Source organism: Branchiostoma belcheri, unplaced genomic scaffold, assembly GCF_001625305.1.
Source record: "Branchiostoma belcheri isolate BF01 breed outbred unplaced genomic scaffold, Haploidv18h27 scaffold25, whole genome shotgun sequence".
NCBI lineage: Eukaryota > Metazoa > Chordata > Leptocardii > Amphioxiformes > Branchiostomatidae > Branchiostoma > Branchiostoma belcheri.
This window is the reverse complement of record NW_017803854.1, coordinates 3,199,123-3,215,955: the sequence shown is the minus strand read 5'-3', so window position 1 is coordinate 3,215,955 and position 16,833 is coordinate 3,199,123. Positions and strand designations below refer to the sequence as shown.

Below are 16,833 nucleotides of genomic sequence, written 5' to 3'. Positions count from 1 at the left end.
CGCTAAGTGGTTTAGGCAGTAACAAGTCAGCTTCATGCTTCTTATGATTCTGGCAATAACTCAATTTTGGTTAGTTTGTTTCCAACTCCAAGCAAATGCCCTTTCCATTGTCATTACTTCTGAGTTACGAAGAAATGTTTTGGACAGTTTCAACAGTGACCTACATTGTAAGTTAGTGGCTATTGAAAGTCATCAGAAGTTTTTTCTGCACACCTTTCTGGATACTAGACTGGGTATTGTCTTTGTAATTGTCACTGGAAGGCCATGGTACTTGTATTTTGTTATTGCACATTCAAGTACATGTATAATACTGTACTTGGACACTAGGGCAAGGGGAAAACATGGAATAAAAGCATCTACCAGTAGATGCAAACCCGGTATCTCTATTGTTTTGGCCATTTGTGTCAGACTCAGTGAGACAAGCCATGGGGTCTGGGAGTTTGAAGTGAGACTTGAACTGCTACAAGTCATGCCAGATCTCAAGACATGTCAGCGGGGCAGGAGTGTTGTGTCTGGTGTAGACATGGCTGGGTGACAGACAGGGCTGTCCTGCTTTGTCACACTCACACCTCCTCACTGTACAGGTCTGGAATCAGTCACCAACCCTCTCTTCCATTTACGGTTCGAACCATCAAGGTACATGTTGGGGTTTTGAACCCTGGATTCCTGGTGGATTCGAACCCAGGCCCTCAGGTAAGGTGCAGAATCGCGAGCTCACATGTACTCAATAGTCATGTACTACCATGCTAACATTTTTATACCAACCATTTTTTTTACCACTTTTTGGAAGCAAGGCAAGCACATACATTATTAGATTACTGGTAACTGTCAACATAATGACATAATTTTCACTGTACAATGTTCTGTATTGTACATATAGTACTATTAGTAGTAGTGGGTAATGAAATGTCCTTGTCGCTAGGTAAGGGTGTTGACATTTAGAAAGGTACACACCTGAGGTCAGCAGATAAAATTTACATTGTAGATCACATACCTGAGTCCCCTAGGCCTCACTTAGTGTTTCAGTTGCTAAGCTGGCTCATAGTTACAGAAGAATTGTCAGAAATTGGCAAGTTCAAAAGTCAACTGGCATGATCAACCACCGGTACTACTCGTTAGTTACCCTGTTTGCTGGACAAGTCATGACCCAAATTAGTAAAAGATTATACACGTTTTGATACATGGACGCTAGCTTTTGTCAGAAGAGCATTGGAATCTTAGCTTTTTAAATTTGTCTTGAAGCAGTTTTGTCAAACATATCACTTAGAAAATCCCAGATATGGCCTGAATTGGCTTAGGTTTATCTTTAGAATGATGACATTTTGTATTATTTAACTGCTTGTTGATTTTAAGTGAAAGCTTTTTCAAAGTTTAGGTGAAATTATCACTACATGTTTGGACGCAGCAGGAAGCTTAGCTCAATGTTATCCTCAGGATCTGTGGTATTGTTGTTGTTTCCATTTTACTCCTTCAACACAACCTTTCTGCCTGTGTGCCCTTCTGTAGCTGGTTTAAGTTGGCTGTGAAAGCCCTGCTTACGTCAGCTGGGTAAGCCTTGTTTACAGACCAGGCGCTGTTTGTCATGCAGTGTTCTATGGTTAGTCATCAGAACAGAGGCAGAGCAAACGTTGACGTTTGCTGAACGTGCTTGACGCCAACGCTTGAGCCAACCGGGGAAACTCGCAATTAGGTTCGCCGTTTGTTTGCGACCCCGGGGACGTGTGGCCGCGGTCCTGGCGAGACGTCCATTTTCGCTTGTAACGACAAGGCCATTCGCCATGCTCCGTGGTGCTCTACAGAGATGGAGAGATAGCGCGGCGTTGACAAATCACGGCGAGGGTTCCACTCATTCCCGGCACGTCCTGCGCGTTCCCAGCATCGCGATTGTTGAGTGCAAACACGAGAGGGCCCTTGGCGGGTCAACAGGACGAGACCAGCACGACCTGGCCACGAACCGTTGGGCCCGTTTGTTGATCCACTGATATTTACTCTGTCAATTGAAAAGTCTGTCTACGATGATTCAGCCCGGTAAAACATCAGTTGTTGTGGTTGGAGCCATTGATGGACTCATTTGTGTATGGCTGCAGATATGTTAGAAACACTTGATTTGCGTCTATGAAACTGAAAGGTTGCTCTACAACATTGAACTTTGGAAGGAAAAGTCTTTGTTTGAACGTTCAGATTTGTACAAGCTTGTACAAGTCAGAGAATACACTGTACATCCCTAAGGCCTCCACAAGTCGACAGTACCCTCAGGACTGCTTACAACTAGCTTCCACCATGCAGCCTGCACACAGAGGTGTTCCGCTGGTCAGATTCAAGATCACTTCAGGTGAGTCGACCACCATTGGGAGACAGGAGGGTTCTTGTCTGCTCTTAACACTACTTCTTTTATGTACAAGGACCTTTCCACTTGTTCAGGACAATTGTGTTGTGTTAAGTTGTGTTAAGATATACTAAATTGTCGTCCACAGTATATACCGGTAATTAAAAGTTTGCTTAATTTGTGATTTTAGCTATGGACATAGAAGTGGTTGCTCTTTGCAGGATGCCATGGCAATAACCTTTCCATCAAATCAAATGATCATGCCTGTATTAAGTTGTACCATGAAATCACCCAATAAAGTCAGCCAACAGGCTACCTCCCAGTACTGTGGTGTTCACTACATTTGTACTCTCCAGGCAGCGGTTGGTGGGGAAGATTGTTACCTTTCTATATATACCCCGTTTTTCTTGTACCTACTATATAGAACTGGGATATACAGAAAGATAACAATCTTCCCCACCAACCTCTGCTTAGAGAGTAGGTGATCACATGTATTTCATGGTGGTTGTCAGTGTAGGGTACAGTATAACAGCTTTAGCTTTGCTCAGTGTCGGAAGTGAGGAGACAGACACCAATGGCAATGTCTCCCTGCCAAAGGCACCGCCCTGGTGACACAGAGCAGGACTGCACATGGACAGGCTCACTGCCACCCGAGGCAAGGTCATGACCAAGGTCACGTGTTCAGCAGGGCTGGACTGGGCAGTGTCAGAACCTGGCAACTCTTGTCTGGCAGGGAACATTTCACGGTCATGGTCAAGTTTGTCTGTAGCTTTACAAAGGAAGGAATGGTTAGATCCAATCTCCAAGCAGATCTTTGGAGTGAAATTGTAATCTTCTTCTGTCCACTGTATTTTCCCTAGCCTGGGCGCCATCCCTTTTTATAACGGGCTCCTTGCTCACTTTTTTGGGTCAGTGAGTGCAAGGAGCACCATTATGAAATGGACAGCACCCAGGCTACATGTATCCCCAGACTTACTACACTGTAATACCTAGTACGGCTCCCATGTCTTCCAACACATGAGGAATTGCTGCAATATAAATCAGGGCGGCCCAGTATGTTTGGTCATCAGCCAGTCTCTCTAACGTTACATCCTTCCACTAAGTTCCAGTTCAGTTTTACTGTTGCACATTTTTAAATGGTTGTGATTCCTCCTCCAAAGATCTGCTTGGAGATCAGCCAGGTCAGGGACTGAGCCAGCTCCAGCCCATCAGGCCATCTGTCCTGCTGCCTTACCCTGTTATCCCTGCCTGACTGGGGCAGGAAAGTGTGAAATGGAGAATTCATCAGGGCCCAGTTGGTAGCCAGGGTTATCTGTCACACTTGATAGGTGGATCTACTCCCCCTGCTGGAGCCAGGCAGTGATAATTTGAAAGTCACTGATGCTCAGGTGTAGCTTTAAACAATGCATGGGTAATCAGTGGCAGCGGGAGGGGGGAGGAAGGGTTTTTGTTATCCCAATGCAGCGGTAGCTTTAGGCAAATATGAAAGTTGTTAACATTGAAAAAAAAAAGCAGTTTAGCAGATCTTTTTGCATAGTTTTTGTTGTATGGAGAAATATCAATTTAACATTTGTTTAATCAAAAACCCAGTGTTTATGATTATAAATACAATACAGGTACAATGTATGTCATCTAGTATAACATTTATATGGTCCTAGTAACGTAGCCACATACATGCAAAATGTGGTTATAGCTATAAATCAAGGCACATAGCTACATGTACAGACAATAAATATTAAAACCCTCTTATATCATACATGAACAATAAGAAGTCAAACATGAGACAAGTCCCCTTGACGCTGGCTTGACTACATGGAAGTATAATGTTTATGTAATCAAACTGCATTTTCCGCCATATCCATGGATAGGTCACTGGAGCACATTCATCAGCTCCCCTGCAGAGTAAAGACTCCCCTGGGTTCTCCTGACAAGCCTGGCTTTATTGGGGTCAAATAGAAGTCATGACAATGAGAGGGGAACAAACATTAAGTAATCAATTGTAAACAGTGATTGACATTTACTTCGGTTTGGGTATAATTAATTTGTTATTGTAATCTACATGTATGCTGTAAACTCTGTTACATCAAATCAATAGTTTCATAGGTGAATAGAATCTGGTTGGTTATATAAAGGGCTTTCTCAGCTAAATTTTGTCTTGAATATGAGGAAATATTAAGAGTCATTTCCCTCCCTTGTTAGTGTGAATCTGGAGCTTTTGAAGCTTGTATGGTTTCAGGCTGGATTCAGTTAACGTTATTGTACAAGTCTGTCTATAGATTGTGGGAGGTCCCTCTATAGTTGTTATGTAAATGGTAGATGCGGAAATGGTTTATTTTCTCTGCTAGACTGGAAAGATAATTATCATATGATGGACTGCTGTCTACAACTGTATCTAAAGCCAGACATTTCTAAATGTGGCATTAAATCCACATAGATTAATTGTAAATTACCAACACAACCCAAGTACAAAGTTACTTTAAGGCAGCTATGATTGAAAATTGCATGTCAAAATGTATGACTGCCACGGCAGCCATGCATAATACATAGAAAAAATTAAGCATTTTTTAATGATTTGACGCAAAAAATATCCTCCATGATGGAGACATACTTTGTGACTCTCCTAGCTTGTCCGCAACCATCTCCCTGCTGAGGTTAAGCCTTTTCTTTAGGTAGCAAATATGAATTGATTTGGCACCAGGCAGGATGTGGAAGGTTAAGGGTGAAACCCAGTTCCATTCTAATCTCTTTTCTCTGCCATTTTTCATGGTTACAGCTACATTAGACTACATGTGTAATGTTACTATGATAAACTGAACAGATAAAGCTAGACAAAGCCCTGGGAATCCGATCTTACCTTGTATTTCCTTCTTCTTTTGTATCCATATTGATTTTTCAGTCTATCTTACTTGCGGTAAGATGGAATCCATTTGTCTTCCTAAAACTGAGATGAAGCAATTTCTAACCATTCAGTTACAAAAGTGTTGCTACCTTCCTCCAGGTGCCAGTATGGCTGGAGGAGTGGTTTACATGGTTAGTGGTGTTTGTTGTACACTTCTAGTCTAATGAAACCCCAAAAAAGACAGATGCCTGAAAATCCTTTGTTCTGACTTCCCATACTGACTTCTGACTTCCCAACTAAAACATAAATCGCACAATTGAGGAACTGTAAACACACCAAAAGTTTGTTTCTTATTCACGAACCATAAACTGCAATTGCTCTTGACATAGCCTGATTAATGTAAATAAACGACTTGTTTACCCCAAAGTCTATGATGATTGTCTTGTACACTAATTAATGTGCTTATTTTACAATGAGATTGTATATGACTATTACTTCATTATTACATGCCGATCAGGCATAGCAGTTACAGCAGTTCATGATTTGTTATTACGACACTGCCCTTGATTAAACTTTGGTGAAATCATCATGTAATAAAATTGAGTTGATGAAAAAGTGTTGTGACAAATGATTATTACATAATTAATTTGCTGTATAGAGAGCTCATCAAAAAGGAGTTTGTTACAGGGGAATTATCTTTTAATAAATGTTACTGAAGAAAAGCTCATCAGAAGGTGGTTTATTAAAAACAGAATTACCCTGTAATGGATGTAACTGCAGAAAGCTCATCAAAAATTGGTTTGTGGCCAAGTAATGATAATAATATATGTAATATATGTAATAAGTGTAACTGAAGAATAGTTCATTAGACAGTAGTTTATTACAAAAACAATTACACTGTGAGCTCATCATACAATAGAATTACCCTTTGATAAATGTAATGTGAGAAATGCTTATCAAAAAGTAGTTTGTTAGTTACAAAATAATTATTATCTAATCAGTGCAACTTGCATATAGAAAAGCTCATTGGAAAATAGTCTGTTATGAAAGCATTACTAGAGTATGTACTGTAATATAAATTAATGTTTCTTAAGAAAAGCTCATATGAAAGTGTTTTGTTTTATAATTACTGCATTAAGCTGATGACTATAAGTATGTTTGATGATGTTTGCCTGCAGATGTATATATAGGATATACATGTATGTATGTATGTATAAGAACATTATTTATGAATTCAGGAAAATCTAATAATCATTATCAAATACAGCAGCATTAGCATTCAAGGAGCAACATGAAGTTTCATTTGGTAGTTTGGTGAATGTGCAATTAACCCAAAGGTCTAACAAATCAATTACTTTGAAGCTTGAGTTGAAGAATTTGTGACATAAATGGCAAGTATAGGTATGCAGATGTGAAGTTAATTGTGCTGGACACATGCCCTGGATGTTGGTCCTGCCAAAAATTGATTAATCGTTAGCGGAATTAACCCTTATCAAGCCGGATGATGTATATTGATTATGGCGCCAAACACTGCAATTGATCATAAAGAACTCTGTGTAGTCAATAAGAGGAGATGTTTATTTAGTCTCATATCTAAGTGTCTATCTTGGCTTGTGTCCAAACACGCTCATCTCAAGCTATTACTTAGTATTAGCTGTACAGAGACGTGGATCAGTAGAGGTTTATTGAAGATACAGACCAGATTCCCAGTCACAGAGTACAGAAAGATCTCTCTATCCAGTTTTACGTCTTTTTCCCCCAAAACTGCAAGTCTTTTTTTTTAAGCAAGATTTTTTTAACGGCTGGATGTCCGGACATGTCTGGGTCCAACCCTTGGGATTGAACCTGGGTCCCCTTGCTTGACAGTCAGATGCTCTACCACTACACCACACCACACAGAAGCACGAGATACATACCGTTCTAAAATGTAGTATTTTGTTGTACAGTGCTACTTTTGCCATTATGGCATATCTTCCCTATAAGTACATAGTCTGCCATAACTGCTATATAATCAGCTATATCTCCTTTTGAATACAACAGCTGGTTCCTGTAGTTCAGTGTTTCTTTAGCACCGCCGACCTTGAATTGCAGCCAACTTCAACTTAATCTACAATGTAGCTTCCAAATAGTATCAACACATGCCAGCCTCCCACCGCTTGTGTTACAGATAACACACATCCTGTTGGAACTGACTGGGGGATAAAATACATGTATAAGGATTGTTGGCAATACCATTGAACTCCATCTGTTCCTAGATGTCTTCTTACTTCTTAGGGATATCAACTGTATCTGCAAAGTTGCGAATAACCAGCAGTAGAAGTAGCTTTCTTTGGCAAAAGTTTGTAGAAGGGACAAGAAATAGAAGAATAGAGTGACCCAACCATGTGCCAGCTGACAGGTTATGTCATCAACACTTTTATTTTGTGTAATGAAAGTTAATTGTAACGTCTTGCTCAGGGCTTATTGCAAAATGGTAATGAAGAGACTCTAAGCAGAGCAATGATGACTGCAATTTGTTTGATTTCTCCTTTACGGTTTGTCTTAATTGCTGGTTTATAAGATTGTAATACTGTAATAATCAGCTAATTGTTTCTCAATCAACTGGCTTATCAATTAAGCGCACAATGAATGCGACACAATCAATCAATTAGTTGATTTTCACTAATTAATCATTTATGACTCCGTCAACAGAAGATCGCTCTTCTCTTTTGACTGATTCTTTCATCTGTCCATCATTAATCACTCTATCCTACCCTGCTGGTTGGTATTCCTATCAGGAGCTATTAATAAAGCATACAGCAGCATGGAAGGGCTTTCAAGTGGACAGGCTATATAAGAATGGTGCTTGTTGAAATCAATCTTTGTTGTTTACATTTCTTTGTATGTAGTGCTTCCTGTAGAACTAGACAGACTAAAAGGCTCTGTCAGTTGTAAGACCTTATATAACATATGTAAGAGGTCAATAGGCTATAGTCTATAATCTGAGATTTAGTTATTCCATGGAGAACCTCCTTGGTTATTCTACTTGTAAACATCAGAAGCATCAAAGGAAACAACAAGGTAAGGCAGGAAGTTTTTCCATAACCCCTTTCTCTGTTGATAGAAGCTATCATAAACCTTTCTGTCCCACTGGGCCTCTTTGGTGATGATCATTTTTCATTTCAATGGTTCAAATGTACAGAAGTAATACTGAGGTTCAGTGCAGATGAGATACAACCTAAAGAGAACTAAGAAACCTTTAGCTGGCTTTGAGTCAGGACCCAGTCTGAAGAAAACAGCAAGATGTATATTCAGCATCCCGTCAGCTGATTGTCCTACATGTCAGAGATTCCTCACATTTATTCTTGAGATCCAATCATGGAGGACCCTGATTGCCTGAGATGAGACGAAATCCTGTCTTATCGGCCAGCCGCTATATTAAGGTGTTTGGGTTGCAGTCTTTTGGTTTATAGCTGATCGCACGAACATGACTGTGTCTTGGACAAAAGGACTGGGGCTGCAAGTCTTCATTCAGGCAACACGGTGATGATCAAATCTCCAGCTCTTGAAACAGCCTGTATGGTAAGGAGATTCTTACAGTTTTCATCTCTATAGGTCTGTGGCTTCTGAGTGCTTGTTTTGTCGTTAGGTGGGGAGGAGAATGTGTAGTGCGTCATGTCATTGTTAGCCAGACAAGCACAGCTCGTGTGGTCAGCACCAGTCAGGATATTTAAACAGATGAGGAATTTCCTGGCTGTCCTCAAACATCCACCAGTCCTTATAAACCAGTAGAGATCAGCAGTTCCACCATCTTGTCCTCAGGCCCTCCTGAGTCTTGAGTCAGCATCCTCAGAACCACACATCTCCCTTAAGTCGTCTTTGTTGTACAAAAGGGAAGTCTCCTTTGTTAGCCTGACTAGGACATATGTCATAACAGGTTATCCCATAATATAAGTTCATATTCAGACTCACTGTCCATAGGGCTTCATTGAAGTCCAAGTTCATGTATTGCCATGTTGCTGAATTGACATGTAGATGGTCAAGACAGCTGACTCAAGGCTATATTATGTCCATGTATTGGTCATGGCTGTTCTAGACTAAGTCTACCGCAGTGACTGCTAGACCAGCTATGTAGCCCAAATGACTCATATACTGTATAGGCTATCAGTTATGGGCTGTCCATATGTTCTTCACATTAGTGGCCATTCTAAAGCTGCATGTAATGGCTATGTATGGCCCTGGTATTCCCCACATTAACTGCTCCAAGGGCTAATGACTTTGTGTGGTCCGTATATTTCCTTACCTACCATCTGTCCAGTCAGGGGTCAGCATTCAATACTACCCCAGGCTATTATTTGTAGTTTCTGGTGATCACCATGACAACAGACTTCCAGCTGACCAATGGAATCTAGCCTGGGTCAGGGCCTGTCCTGCTGGGAGGGTCAGGTATAGTTTCACACATCCTCCCTTTGCTTGCTGGTAGTGCTCTGTAGTTCCTGTCTGTCTGCTGCTTCTGTCCTATTTTCTTCCCTCCCCACCAAGCTTGCCTGTCCCCTCCAGGTCAGCACATGCCAAGGTAAGGAAATGGTGTATGTTTATCAAATAGTGGTATTATAAGATAATTTTTCATTCAAACATTATTGTGTGAAAGCAAATATGCTTGAAGTATAGTACTGTCAGTCTTTGAATTGAATGAGAAATTGTTGTAACACTGCCTTCTTTCACTTTAAGATATTACAGTATCTGAAGTAGTTTTCAGTGACTTCCAGTCAACTGTGTTCTGAGTTTACTTGGTACGTTTGTCCATCACGGTAGGCTGTGTTTTGCAGCCACACACAATGTAAACATGGTGCTGTTCGTGGCCTTGTTGTCGCTTGTCATTTATAGAACGTCATCTTGTTTTCCTGTTCATACAAATGTACCTTCATTTCTGTCTCTTTTTAACCTACTTGCATACTTTATCTGTTTTAGCTGTTACTTCCGTCGGCTATAAGTGCTTTAAGAACCCATTCCATCATGGTTTCTCCGCAGGAATTAAACTATTCCTCCTTGAGTCAAGTCAGCTCTACCCCCTACCCATTTCTTCTGTAGAAGACCTTTAGGTACAGTACTCATGTACAAGTAGGCTTTCCTCAGTAAGTACTTCGGCTTTACCATATCTCACAAACAAAGCTGTCTCCATACCAGCTCCCAGGCTAGCTTTGATATCTGATAGTGGCGGTCCTGGTATCTGGTATAGGTGGGAATCTGATGTGCTCCCAGGGGGACGAGGCTTCAGGATTGTATTTAAATCTGGCGGGTGAAGCACTTTGAAATGCATCAGTCTGTAGTTCCCATGATTTAGCATTATGAAGCTGTGAGTTGACAGGGCCACACTGGCCAGGAGAGGCAGACACCAAGGCTGCCAGCAGTGCTATATCATCAGTCAAAATGTAGCTTGATATATGTGGCCTTGGCACTTTGGCCTCTTGGCTAACTATGAAATATGACATCAGTATTCTTGTATAAATAGAAATGAAGGTTTCCAAAGTAAAGGCCATTCTTAGGCAGAAAAATTACTCAACTGAGCATTTGGTTGTCTTTGTTGGCCCAGCTCCAATACATGGCATGTGGTCCACCAACCATGGAAAATATGACAGAAGATTCAGACAATGCTGCATGCTTACGTGCACATGTACACGTAGTTGAATCGTTTTACTGTAGATATGAAAATATCATGTACTGTTCTTGTTGAAGTTACGGCCAGAGAGAGTAAAACAGCATATTATCTGATGATTAACTATATCAAGATTCCTTTCCTTTACAGGGTGGGACACAAAATTTTCCATGATACTGTAAGTCAGATTATTTTGCTGGAAATTAATTTCAAGGTAGGAGAGGAAATGAGACCTTCACAGTGTCTTAAGTTTGCAGTTGACAAGTCTGTAGAATAGCAATAACACATTGGAAACTCATATTTGCAGTGCAATAAGCTTGTGATGGAAGGGTGGCTGCAACAATAAAACCACTGAAAACATGTCGAATAATTTATTGTACAGTAATTATCAGTTTCAGTTTCCTAACCCTTCTGATTTGGCCCATTTAGAGCCTTCCGTGTCTTATCACTCCACAGGTTTCCTCCCAGGTTTCCCTTCCTGTTCCTTATGTTTTGTTTGTTTCTACTTTTAGTCATGATGCTCAACATCCCATAACTCGTACATAAGAAAATCTACATACAGTTGAACCTGCCCTAAGGCAACCGCCCAGGGATCCGAAGAAAAACTTCAAAAAGCAATTGCCATAGCCAGGTTTGAAAAGGTGATTGTCTACGCAAATTTTTGACAATATAATATTGTTTGTCAATTCACAGATGAGCTAAGAATACAAACTCGAGACATGTTTGTTGACCAGGGTTTTTCGCACACTAAATGTTTACAAATGTATGTAACCAATATCATGCCGAAACATTCTTAGGGGCACTTTAGACTGACGACGGTTCGATAGTCGTACGAATGTTTATCGTCAAGATGTTGCCGGCGACGGTATTTTACAACCGTCTAAAGACGATCAAAATAGTCGCACGACGGTAATCCTCGAATCGTCGTCACTACCACCTCGGACCCTATCGTGCGATCCTTCAGCGGGGGGTCCGAGGAGGATTTCCCACCGTCTAAAGTGAACCGTCGCCGGCGAAGGAAGTGGGAGGTCATTTGCCTTATGCAAATAAGCCTGCAAGCGTTTTTTCATGTCCAAGAACATCGCCCGTATCATTAAATGTCGTCAAACCAAAGACTTTATATCGTCATATGTGTCTAGTACAATCCCCTGCCACCAATCGCTACTTCTCCGGTACGAACCGATCCGCCGATCCACATTTCCCGGCCAATATAGCCAGGCCGACGGCAGCACCGAACGCCGGGTTCAAACCTGGAGTATTGCCCCGTTCGGTGCATGTGCCTCAAGGCCCCTTCATTGCTGGGCACAAACTTGGCGTCTCATCCACAGGACAACAAGTTAAAAGCAGAATAAAAACAATCTGCTGCAGCATGCCGAAAAAAGGGGTTCTCTCGCCATTTTGAATTGGCGCGCGGCGTGCCATCCTGCGCTGCGGGTGTCCGCCACACTTTCTGGTCATGTGTCTAAAGCCAGCCGTCGCCCACAACGATTGTTGTGCGATCGTATACCGTCGTCAGTCTAAAGTCGGCCTTAGTTTTCCCAGTATACTACTATGACGTACATATGGGAGTCAGATAGAAATGCAGCTATTTGCAGCCCATCTGGTTGTACTGTCTAACCCCATATAGTCAAAACAACAACAGATGTAAATATTTGGGTTGTCAGCTATGTGGAGTTCTCAGTTATGTGTGGAGGGGGGGGACATGTGAAGGATGTCTGTCAGTATGATTGTCAGCTTAGCACATGGTCTGTGGAATACATCAGTACACATGTATGAAAATCCTTGAGTATGTGCTGAGATGTATGTTTTCATGTCTTCACATTTCTGAGCTAAGATGTCATCACATCTTCCTACACTTTGTACACATTGTACTGAAAGTAGCCTGGGTACTATGCTAGAAAAAAACCTAGCATAGCAGAGCAAAATCCAAATGATACCCAGGCTATACTGAAAGTGAAAGTGCCACTTGTGCACTGTAGACATTGGCAAATCATGTGAACATGAAACATACATTTGTACATATAGCTGTAAGAAACAGGAGGAGCCAGTAAAAACCCTTCTGGTCCCGGGCCGGGGTTCGAACCCACGGCCCCCGGGCACCAGAGCTTCATGACCAGACGCTCTAACCGCTCCGCTAAAAGGTCTAGACCCGTTTGCCGGATCTGTTGGTAGCGCCTATAAACCCCCACTGTTACATAGCCTCTTTTCTAAATTTGCTGTCCATAAACCAAGTAATCAAGTTACTGCTGCCCAGTCCTATTGCGGATGGTCCAGTTTTAGTCCTGGGTAAGTCTGCGGTGTCAAGGTTAATCCAGCTCCTAATCTGTTACAGATCTCCTTTGTCAGAATGTCAGTATGAATATTTTATAAAGAAAGAAGTGAAATATACTCTGATAAGAGCAGTATGCGACACACGCAGTCATGAAAAATGGATACAGTCATTGGGACGGACAATCCAGCGACACTGCAGTGTTGGAAGCTTCATTTTCGTGCCTTCATCCATATGATTGGTATCGATCTGTGGCCGGTAGATCTGATAACAGACACTCTTGTCCTTTTCCTGCCAACAAATCCTTCCAGAATGAACGTTACTCCTCTAGCTGTAAGAGTAGACTAGACTCTTATACAGTCATTACAGGGCAATGTGTGTCGGGAAATGAGGATAATGGTTCAATTATTTCTTAGCACTAGCAGCCAAGAAAATGAGCTGTATACATCTACATGTACATGTACATGTTGTAGTTGGACATGCGTGTGTGTGTGCCAGCCCATAGCTGCTCCAGCCTCTATATTTAGGGACTTCTCCGGGCATATTGGGTGTCGATGCTGTGTGCTCTTCCTTCCTTTCCTGGAGTGAGGAGGGGGAAAAAGAGACAAACTGGGCCAAAAGGTAAGGTCGGTTCTGCCACAAATTTAGCAGGAGCAGCGTTTTAGCCTTCCCGACACATGATAGATTTGTCCTGACAACCTTCCGGGTCATCCCGGAGCCAACCGACACTTGAGTTTGGATTCTCGCAGATCAGAAGCATCGTTTCTCACTGTACTGAGATCTACTGTACCGCCACAGCGTGATACCTGTGAAAATCTTCTGGCATTTCTACCACGATTATCTTGACTTCGTGGAAACTTACGTACCTGTGGAGTTTATCAGTTACCCTTTGGTAAGGCAGAACTTTTTTTCTTTGTAGCAACTGGCTTTGAGGGAAATATTTGTGTCAGTGATTCTGTGTCAAGAGTATGTAAAGAAATCAGAGCTGGCGTAGGTTGCATCATGGTCCGTCCGCTATCCCAGCGCGTTTTACGACGTTCTCCAGAGGGACGGCTAGATTCATTACCATTTTGATAGCTTTTATGTTGGGTGTCGTATAAATGTTTCCGTTCAGCCCCAAAACGGCGCTCGTCTGTCAAGGGAGCGATTCAATTTCAGTTAACGTCTTGCTGATCAGGGATACAAAATACAGGAATCAGTTTTTGATGTGTAGTTAGAGTTTCAGAAAAGGATTAATTAACATTACAAAATCCACTGTCTTCTCTTTAGTTACAGGCATGTATAAGTTCATTTTTGGGACATTGATTGAAATCGCATACTATCAATTCAAAAGCATACTATATATTACCTTCACAAAACCAATGGTAGATAGGGTAATGTTTGAATCTTGTTAACTAGGGTATCAAGTCTACATCTAAGTATTTTATGGGCAGGAATGCGGTGGTTGTGACTTTGTCTGGTGGTTTTGAATATTTCCGCCCCCGTCTAGTCTAGACATCACGGAAGCCCACTTGATCCCAAGTATTTGGGAATCCCATAAGAGCTGGGGGTGATCCCCCGATGTAATTCATTCTGCCCTGCACTTGGCCTTGTCTGTTGGATGGTTGACAGGTTCTCTTCATCCTGGACACCCCTGTCGGGTGATGGTATCTTCTCGTTGACCAATAAAGCACAGCAGACAGACTTGGGGTGTGTTACTGGGCGGTGCACATTATGGGGGAGGGGAGGGGTAGATTTGCCAAATTATAATAATAAATGGAACATCCCTGCCTTAGTGTCAATGTTCTTAATGTTTCAAGTTCAGCCTTCACCAATGTTTATAGCGTTTCATTTGGCCCTCACAGTATATGTATTAAGTGAGTAAGCAAAGAATGGAAGGCATAACTTTACGGCAGCAAGTTACACCCCAAAAAGTATGACATATTGTTCAACTCCAAGATACAGCCTGTTCTTTCAGTGTCCAATCTTATCTCTCTCAAAGGAACTGCTGTTTTCCATCAGTCCTCACCACTCTGACAAGAACACTGTTTTCAGTTGACCTTCTTACACTAGCCTGGAGAGAGAAATGACCTTGTGAAGGGTTCAGCTTCAGGAAGGAAAACGGAATTCCTGACACTTTAGAGGACTATTCCATGTGACTCAAAGGTCAGGTCTAACGTTTGGGTCAACAGTTTTCCGGCAGCAATTACCTGATAATTAACTGATAATGATCAGCCCTGCAGATAAAACAGTTTCTGTTCCCTGTGTGGTTTCCATCAGGATTGTGTCCACAGATTTGTACAGGAAAGGATGATGGGAATCAAACATTTTGAACCATGCTGACATTCCTGTTGAAAGTACTTGAACTTTTTAAATGAGTTTTAGAAACTTAACAGGGGATATGAAAGAATATGTATTGACTATTAGGTTACATACTCCAAGTTGAAATTCGAATGCCCGAGTTTTCACTTTGGGTTCTAGTATCACTTCAAATTTACACTCTTACCAGTAGTACATACTTTCTAAAAGCATGTTCAAGTCTTATTTCTGGAATAATAAGTCCTGCTTCCAGCTTTAATTTTTTACCAAAAGACTTTTTGCCACAACCCAAACCATGGGCGATAGGCCACCGAGTTTTTGTTGAGATCGTTGTTACTTTATTCAAATATATACTTAGGTAACTGAACAACAAGTTCACTGTGCAGTGCACTCCGTACAAGATCCCCGAGAATCATACCCTGAACACATAACACCTTGAGGTCGGTCCGTTGAAAGATTCCCGAGAATCATACACTCAACACTTCACCGTCAGCTCGGTCCGTCAATGGTTGAGTTTGAAAGATTCCCGAGAATCATACACTCAACACACAACACCGTGAACACAGTCCGTTGAAAGATTCCCGAGAATTCTCCATGCCCAACATATATAACACATACTGGGTACTTGGTCGGCTGAATCACACAATAAAAAGCACACTCATTACTTATTAGCTGTTACTTCCGAATCGGCGTTCTGATAGAGATAGATGGCGCAAAGGCCGACGGGAGTAGAACTGGTTTCGCAGTTATTCGAACGCGTTCGCAAAACCGCTGCTCGACTCGATAGAACCCCAAGCCGGGGCTAGCGCTAGCGATGATGATAACTTCAAAAAGATGACAGGGTAGGAAACACCTACCCGTGAACTGCGTTACCAACTGGGGTGGCAGCAAAAATGTGACTTAGAATCACGTTCGGTCCCTGCCTCCCCAGACTCAGAGGACAACGATATCGTACATCTAGAGATATTGGGCACAACTACACTTTCCAAATCTCGTGCCTGGGAGACATATGTAGAACTGAAAACATGTCGGTGGGGTTTGTGGACGTGTTTTGAGCAGCCTGGCAGTACATTTACACATAGAATGTCGTATGATGTAGCCTTTCTGGCCGTCTCCATTTTAGAACCGCGCGGGAAATGTGGGCGCCTACCGTGCGTCTCATTGGCTAGCGGTGATGTCATTGTCTTACTGCTGGTAACGCAGTTCGCCGGAAATCGGACTTTACAAAATGCTTAATATCTTCTTTAAAATATGGTATAGTAACCCAAGAAAGTTTACATGGCTACATAGTTACCCCTAAAGTATAGATAGTATCAAGACTTTTATTTTCCTTGTGGCATTTCGCAGAAAATAGGATGTTTTGAAATGGCATTTCGCACCTAGTGTATACTAGTACTAAGTACCTAACCAAGCTAAAGCGTTCGGAAGTCGCCGTTCGGCTCTCGGCAATCTTCGGTAAATGTTCG

General features: G+C 41.8%; 1 protein-coding gene and 1 pseudogene across 4 annotated transcripts in view; both read left to right on the top strand.

Annotated features, from left to right (window-relative positions):
• The window catches only part of LOC109471611 (leucine zipper putative tumor suppressor 2 homolog), a 72,998-nt gene that overhangs the window by 13,291 nt on the left and 42,874 nt on the right, over positions 1–16,833 (top strand). The window contains exon 1 of one of the 4 annotated variants that reach the window (XM_019770956.1): positions 9,647–9,720. The exons of the other annotated variants lie outside the window; for them this stretch is intronic. The gene's annotated coding sequence lies outside the window, so the exon portion shown is untranslated. Of the gene's footprint in view, positions 1–9,646; positions 9,721–16,833 lie in introns of those variants that run through there. 4 annotated transcript variants of the gene reach the window in all.
• LOC109471421 lies at positions 470–9,627 on the top strand (annotated as a pseudogene).